The sequence below is a fragment of the Phaenicophaeus curvirostris genome, chromosome 4 (genome assembly GCF_032191515.1).
Source record: "Phaenicophaeus curvirostris isolate KB17595 chromosome 4, BPBGC_Pcur_1.0, whole genome shotgun sequence".
Lineage (NCBI taxonomy): Eukaryota > Metazoa > Chordata > Aves > Cuculiformes > Cuculidae > Phaenicophaeus > Phaenicophaeus curvirostris.
The window spans coordinates 1,295,729-1,314,084 of record NC_091395.1 but is presented as its reverse complement, the minus strand read 5'-3'; the positions used below and the strand labels follow the sequence as shown (position 1 = coordinate 1,314,084).

Genomic DNA, 18,356 nt, shown 5'->3' with positions numbered 1-18,356 from the left:
GACAATCCAGCTCCAAAAGCAACACTAGAGCATAGTTGGCCTGCTCCCGCTAACAAATCCAGATGTTACTCCCAGATTTGATCCTTGCTGTGTGCACTGTCCTTCTGTTACTGCTTTAACTGTGGTTTACTGCTTGGAACTGGGAAGTGCTCCACTCCAAAGAATTTAGCCTTAAACAAAGACTGCATTTTAAGTGGATGTTTCTGTTTGGAAAGCTAAGCTTCAGCAAATAAGGCAAGTCACATCATGGAGAAAGGCTTATCGAATGGCCGCATCGATCAGACTGCAGCAGAACAGAGCAGCACAGCTGAGAACAGCCCAAATGGAGTAAATATGAGACCTCTTTGGGCTGTTTGACATTGCGGTCTGGTCCTGGAACTGGTTAAAGAACCCCAGGGCTGGGAACGTGTTATTCAAACTCTGATCCCGGCTAAATGGAATTATTTGAACAATACGAATTAGAAAGAGATTTAACATAAAATAGCTTTGCATGAAACAGATTAATATTTCATGAAGTGAATTCATCCATTTACTCTATAATGAACAGACTTTACTTTCTCAAGGGCACTGCAATTATCAGCTTCAAGCAGCTTTTTTGTTGAAAGATGATGGTGTTTAACCTACTTGGCAGCACCCCACACTGAAACACAGACAGAAAGACACGATTATATCTATCTGCACCTTAGTTCTCCTCAGTTCTGTGCATCACTTGATTCAACCCTTCAAGGGACATCATTTTTCCAGACAGCGTTTCCAGTATGAAACGTAATGGATGAAATCCCTCCAGTAACCTGATATGGTTTAACAAATACCTGGTTCTGTCTAAAGCAGCATTTAGAGACAATGCAGAAACAATTTTTTTTTTAGCTAGCCTTAATGTGTCAAAATTGCATCAAGCACTTGCACTGTAAAAAGGCCCTTCCTTAAAGACTGTAAGACAGCCACTTAAAATACACTCAACCTGAAATGTTTAAAGCTGCATTCTGATCTCGTGAACACAATTCCACATCACTTTAACCCCATTAAGTTCAGGGCAATTACTCCACTGGCATGAAGAGATTGCTCCCACATACTTATTCGGTTATTCGAGTTGTCTTGGAAGAAGGCAGAATCCAGGACAAGCAAACAGCAGTTAAAAAGGAAGGTGTTCCCTGTGCAAAACCACATGTGTAACTGCCTCCATTGCCCTAGAACAGAGAGAAGGCAGGGTTAGAAGAAGCAACAGATATCATCTGTCGCTGCATCCCTGTTCCCAAGTAGGTGGTGTAGACACCCACGACATGATATACATAGAAATAGTTCCTGACACCTACCTGCAGTGGTTCCCCTCTCTCAGTCTGTCATTTCCTGCTTTCTTGTTGATGTCACAGTATTGCAGCTCTGCACTGAAATCGGGCTGAAATCTTCTCCTGCACAAAACCCCAACAGCCATTCCACAGTTCCATGGTGTGCTCTTTTGTCCACTACATCCTTCAAAACCAGCACTTCCAACAACTGAAAAATCTGTTCAATCTGCCACTCTGCTACCAGAGACATAGACAAATGAACGGAAATATCAGTACCAGAGGAAAAGAAATACTCACTGTGACATAACTACTGTGCAGAAATAATACTTATTACTAGTACAAGTTGTAGAACAAAAGAAATAAAACTAAGGGAGTGTCCTACAAAAAGGGTTCTCTACCTCATCCTAGATTCAGAGAAAGCAATGCCTGGCTAACACACATACAAAGTGCTTAATGTAGTTGGCATTTTTATTACTATGTCAAGTCCAAGCGAAAACCCAGTGAGTAACACTTGCAGAGCAGTAGAATAAAACACATAGAATGTCATGAAGAAATAAACCACAGCAGGATGCAGTGATACAGATTAAATCTCCCACAACAAAAAGAACTCATCAGTCCAGAGCTTTCCTCGTTCCATCAAGACACAGAGACCCTCAGAACTGGATGATCTTTAAGGTCCTTTTTTATGATTCATTCTGTGATTCTGTTCCAGCCACCTTGATAGGCTGGGTGAGTCCACTTTGCAATGGATTTAAGCACTCAGTTCCCTGATTTTGTGGACACAAATACCTATAGACACTAAACGCAGACTTGGTTCAAAGTAAGGATACACACTGACTTCAAGCTAACTCTCAAAACACCTCTCTGAATGCCATATCAACAGTTTTCCTTTTTTGCTTGCCCCCTTGCCTGCCACCAATGGATCTGAAGAGAGGGAAACATTTCAATGCCACCTACTTGTCAGCATGCATTGTGCAATTGGCTTTGACACAAGAACATTGGTGTATAAGGGCATCCAAATGGCCTCTGCTGGCATAAACAGATGTGAACGTGTGGAATTCAAGAGAAAATCCTGTGAGGGTCCTGAGGCCCTGGCCCAGGTTACCCAGAGAAGCCGTGGCTGCCCCATCCCTAGAGGGGTTCAAGGCCAGGTTGGATGGGGCTTGGAGCCCCTGATTCAGCGAGAGGTGCCCCTGCCCATGGCAGTGGTGGGCTTTGAGGTCCCTTCCGACCCAAACCATTCCATGATTCTCCTGGAGAATTTCTCAGTCCATTCATTCCCAGAAAGGAGTTACTCGAGAACCTATCACAGAAGATTTGTGTTATAGGAGGGAATCCATGAACTCCATTTCGTCCTTGAAAGCCAAGGTTGTCTTTTCCATAAGCAGTGGAAGCCAGGATTCATGCCACCACGTCAGACATCCCTAGCTGAACCATCGCACACCTGTTCAGCAGAGCCAAACCAGTTTCTGCTCTTACCTAAGCACTTTGTGTTAGTCCACACACACAGCTAGTGGAGATAGGACGACAGGCCCTTTGCTGCTCTCCACCCTGCTCAGGAGGCACGTGGAAGCCAGGCCGGGAATTCTTGCTCTGCACACACAGAGGATTGGCAACAGCAGGGTCTCCACGGGACATTTCTGTAACAGCAATTCCAGCAGTGAAACACCTCGGCACATTCAGAACTGTGAACAATGATCAACGTGTCTGCAGAAGCCTGAGCAGTGCTGGACCCCTGATCCTGCTGCGGCTGCTGCTGTCAGAGGAGCTGTGCGCTCCAAAGAACCCGAACCCAGAGTACTCAGCACTGCTATTGTTTAGCCAAGGCAGCGTGTTTTATCTGGACAGACCCTGGTCCTTAAACTTCTGCAGGTTTTGGGAAAAATTCCAGCTCAACCAAGGCAGTCTGAGCTGTCAGACAGAATTCATGCTTCTAATTACCATAATTCACTGCAACAGGCCTCTGAGGGCTTCCCACTTCTGGCTACGTTCTCTTAATGAGGCTCAAGTTGGATCTGTGTGTCTTACATCTTAAACTATTTTAAATAAACGCCCCATGTAAAAATCTTATTAATCTTCAGAAAAAAATAAGCATTTGCTATAACAACAAGCTGAAAAGCCTGTACTACTACAATGAGACACAGAACAACTTCAACTGAAGACAGATGAGTTCTGCCCCAATGAAGATTTCTATTACCTCCTGTCATCTCTTCCCACTGGATGTTTCCATGAGAATGATGGGATCTGTGCTGAAATGAGACAACTGTGGATTTCACTCCGGATATATTAAGAATGTGTGCTGACCAAAACCATTCAGGGAAGAATTTTGACCAGGAGTTTGACTGACAATAATTCCTGAAAGGCTTGGCTAAGGAGGGAAGGATTTGGAACAAAATGCTTGTAACAGACACTGAGGTCCATGGCTGTGAAGTCTGGGCTTAATGTAAGTCTTGAGGAGAGAGAAGTGTCTTAGTATGTTAAAAAGCTTCACTTATTCCACTTTTTCACTGTCCTCCTGATGCAAAAGAAGATCCCCATAAAATCACAGCAAAACTGGGGCTGGAAGGAGCTTCTGGAAACCTCTAGCCCAACACAGAGCAGGGTCAACCTCAGTCGGTGGCTCAGGGCCTCATCCAGTTCAGCTATGGCTCGATTAATGAAAACGTTTAATGAAGAACAATTCCGCTGTTCTTATGTTAAATGATCAACACCAAAAAAAGGATCAAAATGCTGTCACACAGACAATGTGATCAGCTTGAGGAAAGCAAGGGAAAGCTGCAAGTATAAGAATTGAAACTACAGCACTAAAAATCATCCCAGTATCAACATCTGAATATTTGTGCTTCCCTAGGAAGAGAGAGCAGAGAATAGCAAGAGGAACAGAAATATCAGAGTGAAGTAAGGCGGAGTTACTTATTTCAAAGGTAAAAATCTAAATGCAAAGATGAAAAGAAGTCCATAGAAAAATAAAAATTCAAACAAAGATAGCTGGTGTTTCCTAAAGAACTGCTACAGAAAATGTTAGAAGTGAATATATCCGAAGCGTCTGGACAGCCCCAACACCACTACCTATGCTTCTTGGGCAGGATTTTCTTAAGCCTTCACCATCTGACTTCACTCTGATCCCTCTAGAACACAGAGGTGGTCTCAGCAACTCCAAAGCAGAATGAACTAGAGAAGGCAGACCAGCCTCAGCCCTCCTGTACCATGAAAGCTGCAGATTGAAATATGGAATGCTTTCCTCAGGGTCTGCTTATGGTGGTATCAGGCCACTGAACGATTGGACTGTAAACGGCAATTGTGGACTTCCTTCATTCTCACTGAACTGGACAGGGCTCGCTTGCTCTTAGGGATGAATGTTGTTGTGCTTAGCTGCAACACAATCCAGAGGGAACGGAACAGTTAATGAAAAAATCATGTCACTCAAATGGGACGTCACTCAAAAAAATCCACAGCACTGTCACAAACTTCCCTAACTCAGCAGCTCTGAACTCTGAAGAATAAAAGGGTTGTAGATGCAAGCCCGCATGAAATCCCAAGACAGTCTGAGGCTCTGATGCAGCAGCAAAAGGAGGCTGGCAATGGTGTTGCTGTAAGAAATCTCAGTGTTTGAGTCTCTTGAGGATTCCCTCTCCTCACTAACGGAAAGCCCCTCTTCTACAAGCTCACCAACAACCACATAGACACACTCAGAGCTCCATCTTCATGTTATTTAACACAAGACAGACAGTTCCGTCAGTTTTGATTTTCCTTCACCAAAAGATGGATTCCAGAGTGCTGCCACTGCATGCTGCATCCTGGGATTCCCCCCATCCCCACAGGGACTATTTCAGCAATCCTTGCATTAGCTCTGCAACACTACATCAGATATTGTGCATAAAATCTCAAGAGAACATGACTTTGAGCAACTCCCGGCCCTGTTTCCCCACCGAAGCACCACTGTTCCCTGGCACACACTTGTCCTTGAATCTGATGGCCTCAAGCCAGTAAAATTCATGGAGTTCTGGATTCTTTTCCAATCGACTGACCTTCTCTGCTCCAACGGAGGCCAGTTTAACCAGGTACGCATTGGTAACTCAGTATTCCCATTACCATAAGCCAAAAGAAGACAGCACAGCCACGCGCAGGACACAGAACCCAGTCAATAAGTCCCTGCATTAACACCAGGTATTGCTGCTGGTGCAGCTCTGTGGCGCCGGCCTCTTGCCATTACACAAGACGCACACATTGATTTTCTCTCATGTCTGTGGGCAGCAAGGATTTCTCCTCTTACGTTATTCATTTAAAAGAGCAGTCCCAGCTCCCCCGTGCCAGAAGAACAAAGGGAAGTAGTGACAGTCCCACAGAACTTGTACTTCCCACAAGAGAGGCACAAACCGGAGAAGTGATTAGGAAGGGCATGGACAACTCCTCCCGCCCAGAGCCTGGGATGATGCCAAGAGCCGTCTCCCTTTGCGAGAACGGGTAGAAGCCTGAGGATGGAAAAGGGATGAAGACTGATGTGCTCTTACTATCCCACACATGACATAAATACTCAGTAACACAACACAAAGGGCTTTCTGTCCCAAGGTAATATGTCCCCATGCCTCTCCTACAGCAGTTAATGTCACATATCCCCCCCATAACCCCCATCCTGCTAATACAACATCAACACTTGCATAAAACAATTTGTACCCTGGATTGACCCAAACTCAGACTTGGCCCATCTGAATCAGGTAAGTTATTTCCCTAGTCCTCTGCTACCGCTGGCTGCGGAAGTGGCGTACGCTATGCTGCAGACAAAGAAGGCGACCACCCGTCAACCACATCCCACAGAAGGCCCCTAGGCATTCCCTAAAGCTGCAACTGAACTGTCCTCCACATCCCAATGTTACAGACATGGTTAGCAATCATCAAAATATGCAGCCCATGAGAAAACCTAACCTCAGCATTTCCTTTGATTCTACGATGCTGAAGTCAGCTCCTACGCATCCCACAGATGTTCAGTCAGCGTCTGCTCAAAGCCTGCTGCCCTTTTTCTGTACCAGGTGTGCCTTTGTCCACAGCACCAACGAAAGGATGAAAGAACAAGAAGGTAAGCATTGATCCCTTTACATGTAACCATTTGCAGCCCCTCTCTGTTTTCCCCTTACAGACTAGGTAGGTAAACCCTAGGTTTATCATCTCCTGTGCCAACCTTCCCCCTGTGTTTGAAACCTGTCCTCCTGGCTGCACCCCAGGAACACAAAGCAGTAGCAGTCTCTTTGGGTTTCCCTGGGGTTTTGATTTGGTAACTTTTGTAGTTTTTGTCACTTTTCCTCCTCTTGGCCCTGGAACTGAACTCAGACTTCAGCTGCAGGAATCGTCTCAGAGCCTGGGTGGTCTCCGCGTCACTAGACAGGACAGAGCTGGGCCAGCAGACAGGAAAATGCTAATTCTCTCTTAATGCATTAACGACTGTGTCCCGATTGCTATTAGAACCAAAGAATTTCACTCCCAGTCTGACAGGCATAACAGAACTGACATCATAACAATATTATTACCAGCCTTAACTCCTGACTGCTCCTGAAATGAGTTACCACTCAGTAAAAATTAAGTTTGCTCCTGCTATGTGTTCACTGGAAACATTCAGATTCTGAAAAAATACGATACTATGCATAAATGTATCTAAAAAGGTGTTTTTCTAAGGTTTCCCTTTGGTATCAAGCAATTTAATGAAGACAGAGGCAGGAAGGATGAAAGCATGCCCTTGGGAGCAGATCAGCTGAACCAGGGCCAAGATCTCCATCCGCTTCAGCAGTGTAAAATTAGAACTAATTAGAAGGAAATATCCACGCTATTCTGAAACTTGGTGCTCCTCACTGGAACGCCTTTCCCCATGAGGCTACTTCCAGCCTGTTACTCTCTCTTCATCCCACTGCTGTCTTTTAGCAGGTTCAATCCTGCTCCTAGGGAAAGCCAGGGCAACATTCAGAAGGATTTCTAACACTAAAGACATTCATTCCCACCTCTCCTTCACCCCTAAACTCTTTTGCCACTTTTTCCCATCGGACTACTCCCCTCCCAACCTCTGTCCCTCCAGCCGTCATCTCAAGCAGAACACAACACCCTGTGTGAACTGGAGAGCGACCTTCCAGACACAGGGTATGCGCGTGACTTTGAGGCAGGCAGAAACACCCTCCCCTTCTGACAGCTCCGAGTGCACACGATCGCTCTGCGCAGATCAAGCAGCGGTGCCCGCTCGCCTTGTCTGCCTTCCCGTTATCTAAATGACACAGTGGAATAGAAAAAAGGGAACGTTTGCTTCTGGATAGCCTCTGACTCAAGGGGGACAACAGCTGATGTCCTCACACCACTGCTTCAAGGAGAGAAACCAGCTCCTGGGGCTGCAAGGTAGAAGGGAACATGGGTAAAAACGGAAATCATCCAAGTAAAATAAAAGATTAATTTGGTACTTGTGCAAATAAAATCATTATAACGCACGCAAACACTCTAACAGAGATGATAAAGGAAATCCAAGGTAGTGAGCCAAAAAATGCAAAGCTAGAGCTGACCAAAGCAGTAAGTGCCAACTGCAGCATCCAACCTGCTCCCAGCACCCAGCCAAGAGCATCCAGGCTCCCTGCCTGACCCCAGGAATCTCTGGAACAAGCCAGAAGATTGCTAGAGGCTCCAGCTGCAACAAGAGGAATACAGGACTTCAGGAGTTTTATCTCCTTGCTACAGCTGCTCCTGAAAGCTTGTTCATGATGAATACAAAGCACATTGACATTTTCTCAAATGCAGGGAGCATCTTCCTCCAAAATGGACCATCGGCATTGGAGGGTTGCTCAGTAGATCCTAGAGTGGAGGAGCAGGAATCTGAACAAAAACCCCGAACAAAGAGTGCTTACTGGTAAAACGGATCAGATTGACAACAAAATCTCTGCCAGTGCTCCCTCAGGTCCTCCTGGCTGCTCCCAGTGCTTCAAGGGAGCCTGCCTGCTGCAGTGCCTCCCAGGCAGCCCCTGTTCCACTTGGAACGGCAGATGAGGCAAGCGTAAAACGTGTGACCACTGCAAGAAAATAGGAGCCAGGACTCACCGACTGCCGACAAAACAGGCTTTACCAGGAAAATTATGAAGCCATGAGTAAGCAAGGAGAACTTTCCCTGGAGTCTGCATTTCTTCCCATCCAGGCAGACAGCTGAGCTAGGACTTTCAGAAATAGCATGGAAAGGGACCTCACCACAAAGAGAGAAGACACCCGTTTTCTGATCCTTAGAGCAGCGCATGCTGTGGTGATTATCAGATCTTTTAACTCCAAGCTCTTAAACTTGTGCCTGCTTCAGATGCATTTCTGCCCCCATGGATCTGCATATTGACAAGTCTGACTGGCCACCTCAAAGGAAACTCTTTAAAACTGCTTTAAAATAGCAGCTGGATCTCATCCAATGCAAGGGCTACTGAAGCCCCAAATATCGCACTTACCCACCAGTTCTTCTAGAGGGGATTTCATCGTACTACTAATACAACAATAATTGGTGGACAGAAGAGCAGCTTCCAGGGCTGAAAGGCACTCCAGGAAAGCTGGGGAGGGGCTCTGGATCAGGGAGGGCAGGGAAAGGACAAAGGGGAGCAGTTTTAGGCTGAAAGAGGCAAGATTTAGAAAAACTCCTTTAATTTTAACGATTGCCTTTTGATATCTTTTTTCCCCAAAAAAAGCTTTGTTTGCTTGGCAACCATTAAAATATCAGCCTGCATGGTTTCTTCCTACACCCTTCCTGACAAGGCTAGAGACAGGATGAGAAGAGAAGAAGGTCAAAACAAGAATGAAAGCACGCATTCTGCTTTACAGAGCCCGACAGAAAGAGCTTGTTGAGTGTGAAAAAAAATGAATAGAGAGTAAATTTGGTTAACCAAACTGGAAAGAGGGGTGGGGTTTGGTTTGTTTGTAATTGGCATCATTTTTAAATGGAGGAATCTGGAGAATATTAACAGTTATACCTGAATCCATGCTGGAAAGATTCTTGTAATATTAGAGCCAAAAATATCTGCCAAAACCTGCAAAATGCTTTAAAAAAGGGAAAAGAAAATAAAGGAAAGGAAAAAAAAAAGAAGAGAATAAAAAAGGAAAAGGAAAAAAAAGGAAAAGGGGAAAGAAAAGCCACTTCTAGATGGACTTCTGTGCTCTCGTGGGTAGGTGCTCATCAGCTCCAATTAATCCCTGGCAGCAGAGTCTGAGCAAGAGTGATGGACTGGGTGCATCCTGAAGTGTTTAGTCTAGACTAACCCACGCTGGAATTCTCCACAGGCCAGCCCTCAGCGCTCTGGATGCGGGACAGCCATCTCAACTGGCTGCAGACTCCACCGCAGCCTGGATCCCATCCCAGGCCACGCTCCCACCTCTCCCTATCTACTCCTGTTGCCATTCCCCCTCCTTGCTCCCCAGGCACTCGGGGCAACATGTGAAAAGCCGCTGACTGCTGTGAGTAATTGAAGCCTCATTAATGAACACAGGTAATTCTCTCCCTAATCATCTGTACAGTAAGCATGTGAGCCAAGCCCAAAGCCATAAAACCAGGAAAACATGTCCATCTGCTAGGGGGCAGCCAGCCCCAACTGCTGCCAAAGAGAAGAGAGTCTGGAGCCGCTCTCTATAAAGTTTTGTCGGCACAATTAAATCTGAAATATACTTTGGAGATGAAGAACACAGCTCACATGTCCCAGCTTATTGTGTATTTTAACGTCTCATTGCACGGGTCTGAATACAACCCGAGTCCTTCCATCCACAAACCCATCTTTCCTGGGCACAGGGGCTGGGCAGTAGGGAATGATTTCCTCCTTCCTCACCCTCATCCTGAAGCAGAGCATCTCCCACAGCAAAGACCATCACTAATTGAGGAACTCCTGTGTCCATCCCCACCATGACACACTCCTCGAGGACACCGCTGTGGCTCGGTGTTGGCAGAGATGAGACAGTTACTTGCAATATTTAGCTGAATAACTGAATAACTTGCAGTTTTTACTGAATAACACACAATCAGTGAAAACTTCTGGTTGGCATTTCCCTGTCCGGTATTCCTCGGAAAGATTCCAAGAGGTGAACTGTGAAAATGTCTTCTCAATTCCTATTCTTCGCTGCAACCGCGTGAACCACCAATGCATTTGGGCTTTACTCTTGTAAACTGGGCTGGACTGGCACAGCATACTTCGTTTACATCTTTACTTTCTTAATGCAGGAAGGTATCTAACATTAAAACTATTTATTTAATACACTTTGTCCTATCAGCTCCGTCTGCACCCTGAATACGACCACTTAGAACAGCATGATCCTCATACACGCATTCTAAACTTTTCCAATTGGGATTTGGATGAGTTCTAAGTTTTGCTGGGAAAACAAGCCCTGAATCCCATTTCGGACTAGTGAATGGCTGCATTTATTTTGCTTATGAGATGTATTTAGCTGCTCACAGTAAAATAAGGGCCCCAGGTGTACATGGGCACCGTGGCTAACCAAGCAGCCATCTCCAATTACAGTCACCCATCACTATCCCCAGTGAAGCCAGAGCAGATGTTTAAAGGGATTCACCTGGGATTTAAGAATACTTGCAGGAAAAAACAATACATCTTGAAGCAATCAGTCAAGGGATTGGAACTCTAATTTAAAGATAACCATTGGCAAATTAAGGACATTAGTTAAGCAAACTTTCCTAAGGAAACAATACCTGGTTTTCTATGTGCTCGCCACACGCCCTGGGCCAGACCAGGCAGCTTCTAGAGAGAAGGTAGCTCCTACAGACCAGCCATTCTCATGCTTTTGGGGTAGACTCTGCCTTCTGTTTACATGAGCCCTGTGCCCTAGCCACCACTCATCCCTACCCCAAGCCTCTAAAGCACTGGTTTCCAACACACCGTGCCTTACACTGCCAAGAGAAACCCACCAGGGACTCCTTCCCAGGCCACCTTCTGTGCACACCAGCCTCACCTGACCTCCCATCTCATGTGCTGTTAAGAAGACCCCAGCTGTGATGTGACTGCTGGAGATGAGAGAACCTTCCAGAGGCAGAAGAGTGGGAAAAGGGAGAATGGAGGCCAGCTGGAACTCCCCTGGAGTCCACCAGTCTGCTTTCTCCGTAATCTCCTCTCCCCCTCCCCAGGGAAGCTCCCCAGTTCTTGCCTCCTTAGCCAGTACAGAAGGGGACACAGAGACAGTCTCAAAACATGTGTGTGAATTTTCATGTACATCAAATGGGACCATCTGCAGTACAACAATGAAGCGGCACTCAAGACACTTCTAACTGTGTTTTTCATCCACATGTTCCTCTTGGGCAAAAATGTACCATCCACGCACCTCACTCATCTCTCTTATAAACAGAGGCTGCTGTCTGCTCAAAGGGACCTTTGTGAGGCTGCCACATACACTGCCTTTAACATAACTCCTATATGAACTGACAGGAGAAAAGAGGGCTCATATAGAAACCCAAGCTCTCTACAACACACCCAGCTCTGAGGATGTACACACAGTTGAAATAAATTAAGAACCAGAGTTCACGTTCACCTGAAAAGTCAAACTGAACTGACAAAAAGCTCTTGTGAAGTCTGAAGGAATGTAGGAAACCAGAAAGGCTGCTCCTGTTCTGCTTCCAGCCTAGTAAACCTGGGAGTTGTGAGAAATCTTGTTCACCAGCCATTTCCAGCATGATTTCTCACTGAATAGACACATATAAATTTAATCCAGAGTCAATTCCTAAATTATAGCTGTATAAAATATCTGTAACGAAAATAAAACCAGCTTAAAATCCGCCAGGAGCTTTAGAATTACAGTTTCCATGGAACAGCTGGAATGTCCAGGGTGACGTGAATCCAATTGCTTGGGGACTATCTATCAATTTGACTAGAGAGTAACTAAACCTGGCCACACGTTCTTGAGTCAGGTTTTGTGATCTGCTGGACCTGTGCAGCAATCTCAGGGATGACAAAATGGACACATGACCAAAACCCAGAGCACTACAGCAGCTTTCTGTTTCAACACGTACACAGAAACACCTTCTCTGGGGTGTCCCAGTGAAGAAATGATCCTATTTCTCTCTCCCATGTTTTTGGACCACTATTTCCCAACAAGGATATGGAACTGTTGGAACAGGTCCAGAGGAGGCCACAAAGATGGCATGAGGGCTGGAGCACCTCTGCTATGAGGACAGGCTGAGAGAGTTGAGGTTGTTCACCCTGGAGAAGACTCCAGGGAGACCTTAGAGCAGCTTCCAGTACTGAAAGGGCAGCAGGAAAGCTGGGGAGGGGCTCTTGATCGGGGAGTGCAGCAATAGGACAAGGGCAGTGGTTTTCAGCTGAAATAGCGGAGACTGAGAAATATTTTGCTGTGAGGGTGGGGAGGCCCTGGCCCAGGTTACCCAGAGAAGCTGTGGCTGCCCCATCCCTGGAGGGGTTCAAGGCCAGGTTGGATGGGGCTTGGAGCCCTCCCAACCAGTAGGAGGTGTTCCTGCCCATGGTAGGGGGTGGGACTGGATCGGCTTTGAGGTTCCTTCCGACCCAAACCATTCAGTGATTCTACAATCCAGCTCAGAATTGGACCTACCACATCCAAGCCTGCCTACATTCAGACCTCAACAGAAACAACTCCCAGTCACATCCCAATAACACTTCCAACCACACAAACGAGTAGCCCATCACCAAGTGTCTCGTTCAAAGTACTGACACACACGGCTCCCTCCTGCTCCCAGCCATCTGCTGCACACGTGACAACTGGGCAGAGGGCACCTCGAACAATGAGCTCCACTGTCCAGATCCAATGGAATAAACACTCTCGCAGGCAAAACCCTATGGTCACACTATGGGAAATGCGAAGACATTGGGGTCTTTTCCCTAACAAACAGTGAGGCACTGCGCACGGGAGAGCCCTGAGCTAACACGGACCAGTCTGGCGATGCAACTGAAAACCAGCTGTACCACAGCGCATGCTGCTTGTGTTTGTCAGCACATGGCAACTGCTCATCCCAGGGGTGCTGGCAGAAAATCCTGACACCACTTTGCTAACATCCTTTGCACTGCAAAGTGGAAACGTCAGTTCACTTATAAATTGGCTGATAGTAAGAGATCCACGTTCTGACTGAGCGCCAGGCAACAATAAGTCATGGATTTTTATGCCTCTTTTTTTAAAAAAAAATAAAGAAGTCAAATAACTTTCTTTTCTCTATTCTGTTCAATTCTTTTCTGTGTTTATAGGGCTCTTCCATGGGGAAAAGGGCAGAGAAAATGAGATTTCATTCAGGGAATTGGCTCATTCTCACAGAGCATTTTATAGAATGGGGAAGAAAAGGCCTGAAATGGTTATTCCCAGGGACCGTGATATAATGCTCTCACATACAGATGAGCATCTTGAGAAGCTGATCCTTAGGAGGCAATTTTTCTCATGCTGATTTACCTTCTTTTAAAGCAAAGAACGCAAAATGAATACAGAAACTCTGTTGGACTTAATAACCTTGTTTCTTGCAGGATCTCCCATGCTCACCAGCACGCTGCATAACCTGCGTCTGTCACTGAACACTGACCCCTGCACAGTGACCATGCACCAGCTGAGAGGAGCCCAGCTTGCTCAGAGCCTTCGCTTCAGCCCTGGAGATGGTACCTGATAACTCACTGAGCAAGAAACAACTAAACTACTCTGCTTCATGTCTTAAGAGCTCAGATTTGTTAAACACAGGGTGAACTGAATTGCTGTAGGAGGAGGATTTAATTCACAACAAGCCAGGGAAGAGGAAATCAGGATTCTCTATGGTCCTTTGTTTCAGAAAGTGAGAAAAAGGCATCCCTGCAATGTGCACTTAGGGCTCAGAAATCATCCCTGTGGAGTCATCTGTTACTTCCTGTAACAATGAACCCCTAAACTCTGGTGCTCATGCCAAGGGTCCCACATTCGCAGGCAGTGCTTATCCTCAGTTCTTACGACATCAGTTCTTCCCTACTTACAAAAGCATTCCATTGTTTCTCTAGCTTCCAGTAGATTTTCCCTCAAGCAGAAGACTCCAGTCACACATTATTTATTAGGGAGTGCAGCAACAGAACAAGGGGAATGGTTTTCAGCTGAAATAGGGGGGACTGAAATGAGATCTTAGGGAGAAATGTTTTGCTGTGAGGGTTGTGAGGCCCTGGCCCAGGTTGCCCAGAGAAGCCGTGGCTGCCCCATCCCTGAAGGGGTTCAAGGCCAGGTTGGATGGGGTTTGGACCCCTGATCCAGTGGGAGGTGTCCCTGCCCATGGCAGAGGGTGGAACTGGGTGGGTCCCTTCCAACCCAAACCATTCAGTGATTCTATAATTTCTAGTCTTCCCAAAATAAATGACACTTGTGGATGGTGCTGCTGCTCTCTTTGTGCTCCTGTTCCCACTCCCCTTTTGAACTTGCTGGTTAATCTTACCCAAATTTAGAGTTGGAATTGAAGTCTCAGAGTTCTGCTGTATTTTGCAAAACTCAGCAGCTGATATACAGCAGAGACCCTAGTAATTCCTCCCTCCTTAACTCAAACAGGCAGAAGAATGCAGCAATTTCTCCTTGTTCCATGATTATGAACTTCAGAACGACTCAAGCAAAGTTACATTGCTCAACAGAGGACCCTGCCCCGCCAGGCACTGTGCTGCGGGGCTGCTCCAAGCAGCAGTGCTAACCGGAGCCTTGGCCAGAGGCCACTTGTGAGCTGCTGATGCGGCTCTTCCCACACTTCAGGAGAATGCCCTCTGATTTCAGAGCAAGAGAGGAATTGGGTTCAAATCTCATAGAATCATAGAATCCCTAGGTTGGAAAAGACCTTTGAGATCATCGAGTTAACCGTCCCTGTCCACTACTAAACCAGATCCCTAACCACTTCATCTACCTGCTTTTTAAACCCCTCCAGGGATGGGAACTCCCTGGCCTCTGCCAGTGCCTGAGAACCCTTTCAGCGAAGAGGTTTTTCCTGATGTCCAATCTGAACCTGCCCTGGTGCAGCTTGAGGCCACTCCCTCTCGTCTGTTCAATTTGCTGCTTCAGCTGCTGTCAGCCAAACCAACCAGCATACCTGCAGAAATGCCCCTCTCCCGCAAACTGGGACGTTCCCAAGTCACTGTGCTCGTTTGAGGGATACTCAGATGTTCCCATTCAAAGCCTAAAAGATGGACATGAGTTCCATAATTGCGAAATGTTCAAGTTTCAGAATGGAGAGACTTGGGGAGACTGGGAAAGCTAACAAATGAAACTGTTTCTGCTGAGGTTTGCTAGCCGTGCCTCTACACCACTACCCCTGCCAAGGAACCTCAACGTAATGGAAGGGGGTGGAAGAAAAACCTTGATGAGTTAAAAACCAAGCCAAAACAAGTGGTGTTTTAGTTGTGAAATACACTGAAAATATTCTCTCTATGGTACTTGCCATGACCAGCAGTGACAGTTCCATGTCTGCTCACCCTCGGGCAAATGCAGAACCGCCACCCTGACCAAGGAGAACCAGTACACATCCTTGCTGCCACCCTGCACTCCACTCTGACGTGACTGCAGGGCTGCGGCTCCCCGTGGCCCTCAAACAATGGACACTTCCCTACCTTCTGGCAGAGTTCTTTCCCTTATTGGTTGGTAGGAGGACTCTCTAATTTAGGAAAAAAGAACCAGTTTGCTATTTCTGAATACTGTTCCAGAAAGTCTGAAGTGTGTGACCTTAATGAAGCTGGCTTTGGTTTGTGGCTTCTACAATCAAATCTTAATTGATTGCTGTTGAATTCATGTACAGATACTGATAAGAACAACACAACTGCTCCAACCAAACAAGAGACAAAATAGGCAAATTCTTAATTGAAAAAAAAATATGATTTAAGAGCAGATGAAGCACTTCTAAACAGCTTTATGAACTTTTTCTGTTGAAAGAATAATGCACATACATTACAAACAACCCCAAAATAACAGCCTTTTCAATGTAACCTGATTTAAAGTTCTACCAGTTTATGCCACATCACTCATGTCCCCTAGGTACTGAAAATGTAATTTTAATCAAGACACAGGAAATACAAATACCTTTTTAATTTTTTTGGCTCTATCCTTGCAAGCGCTGGTGTGTATTTATGAATTTATACGTATAGATAATCCATTTGGTTCAAGCCATTGCTCCATGCAGGAGTCAGAACTGCTCCATCAAACTGAAAATCACCATCACAGCCCATCTTTGGGTCACTCAGGACTGTGGAGGAGCATCTTTGTGAGCTGCATAACATGCAGGAGTCTCACTCAAACACTGCAAACCCCAAGCCTGCACACACCTCTTGACAAAGGAGGCTCAGCTGAGGTGTGAGTGAGCCTCTGCAAGTCAGAGTTAACTGGGATAAATACACTAGTTCAGTTGCTTACTTCAGAGCAAACGGACTTTAACAGCCTGGAAATGTACAAAGCAGTTTTGCAAGCTCAGATTTTTCAAATGAAATTTCCAGCACTGGTTGTGTTTCAGCCTGGCTGGAAATCTGTCCAGCAACAGATTCTTTTCTGCTGTTTTAATAGCTGCAGTTTCAGTGAGATCTGGAACTTTAAAAGCATACGCAGACTGTTAAAAACTCTGCTTTAAAACCATAAAGCGCTTGGATTTGGGTGTGATTTGAGCAGTGGCAAAACCATGCATAACTCAATGATTCGCCGGTACTTTGTCCGGTCCCTGTCACTTCCAAGCTCTGCTCCTGGACTGAGGCACTTCTCTTAATGCTGTAATGCCATTTCCCACCACAAATGCTTTCAAGCAGCTGAAAACACATCAGACCCCAAGCCCTGCCAGCACAACGACAACCCTCCGAGGGCAGGTCTGATAGAAACAGTCCTCAACGTAAAACTGCTTTACGTATCCTTAACAGTGAGTATTTCTTTTTCCATAAACCAGGATTCTACTGGGTCAGAAGAAATGAAATGAGATGCTGCCATATTACAATATGCATTTTCAATAACTCCTGTTCATCTTCTGCAAATGATTCTGTGCAAAGAGAAATCCCTCGTTCCCTCACCTTGTGCCCAGCTGCGGAGTCTCAGGTGCGGCCATTTCCAGCCCACAGCAGCACCGTACACAAACCTGTGGAAGAAATGGGATGAGCTGTGGGAGCTGGTTACATACACCCTGTAAACACTTTGGGTACTAAGCTTTTTCTGTACAGAAGGGGAATCCACTGTGAAATGGGCTTGGCTGCTTTCTTGTGTTCCCTTTGGGGAATTTGTTGGTCTCCCATTTAAACAAAGAACTCTTGCACAAGATGGGGCTGCTAACTAGTTTTTGATGGTGAGAGCAACCAAAACAAATCAGAAGCCCCCGATCCAGTGGGAGCTGCCCCTGCCCACAGCAGAGAGGTAGAATTGGATGGGCTTTGAGGTCCCTTGCAACCCAAACCATTCCACAATTCTACGATTTTCTATCGCTAATCAGAGGGGAGCAGGAGAGAAAAAGATATCTGGGGCAGGTTTAAAGCGGGCAGGAGAACCGGTGAGGAGACCCGTGTCATGAAAGTGAAGTGCGGTGGAGGCACAACCCAGCCTACCTGAGGAGGCAGAAGCAGGCACGAGGGAGGGAGGTCCATGGCAAGACGGCCCGGGATTCAGCATCCAAAGCAACCACAACAAAACAATGACCACGTGCTCACGTTACAAATCTGCAAGGCAAAGACTGGTTATGTCCCTGAATACACTGCCCAGACTGGAGTACTAATTGTTAAAGTGGCTAATGATCTCTGAAAGAAGAGCTCCGGTTTTCCACCGGCATTGACTTGAGGTTGATTTTAAAGGGCTGCTACACTTCAGAAAGCAGAAATACTCCTATGATGGCAAACTGTTACTGCCTGGGCTAGAGGAGGTTCTTCCCGAACATTCATCTGTTGATCTGATGATGGGCCACAATGTTTTCTTACTTGGCCAATTTTCTTTCTTCTCCACCTTTGCTCTTACTATCAGGTCTAAAAACCCAACCTCATACACAGAAAAATCCGTCAGTTTTGAACAAACTTTGGACAAACACGGACACCCAGCTTCTTTAGTGTATGCTTACGTGTGCACACAATCCCAGACAATGTTTTTTGGTTTGTTTTTTTTTCAAAAATCATGAAAGAGGGG

The 18,356-nt window shown here is 46.0% G+C and overlaps 1 long non-coding RNA gene across 1 annotated transcript; it reads right to left on the bottom strand.

Annotated features, from left to right (window-relative positions):
* Positions 1–1,083: 1,083 nt before the first annotated feature.
* LOC138719725 (uncharacterized) lies at positions 1,084–2,811 on the bottom strand. The gene is made up of 3 exons (XR_011337275.1): positions 2,766–2,811; positions 1,314–1,523; positions 1,084–1,187 (listed from the first exon to the last, which is right to left on the bottom strand). It is a non-coding gene; the product is annotated as an uncharacterized lncRNA (long non-coding RNA).
* Positions 2,812–18,356: the final 15,545 nt, after the last annotated feature.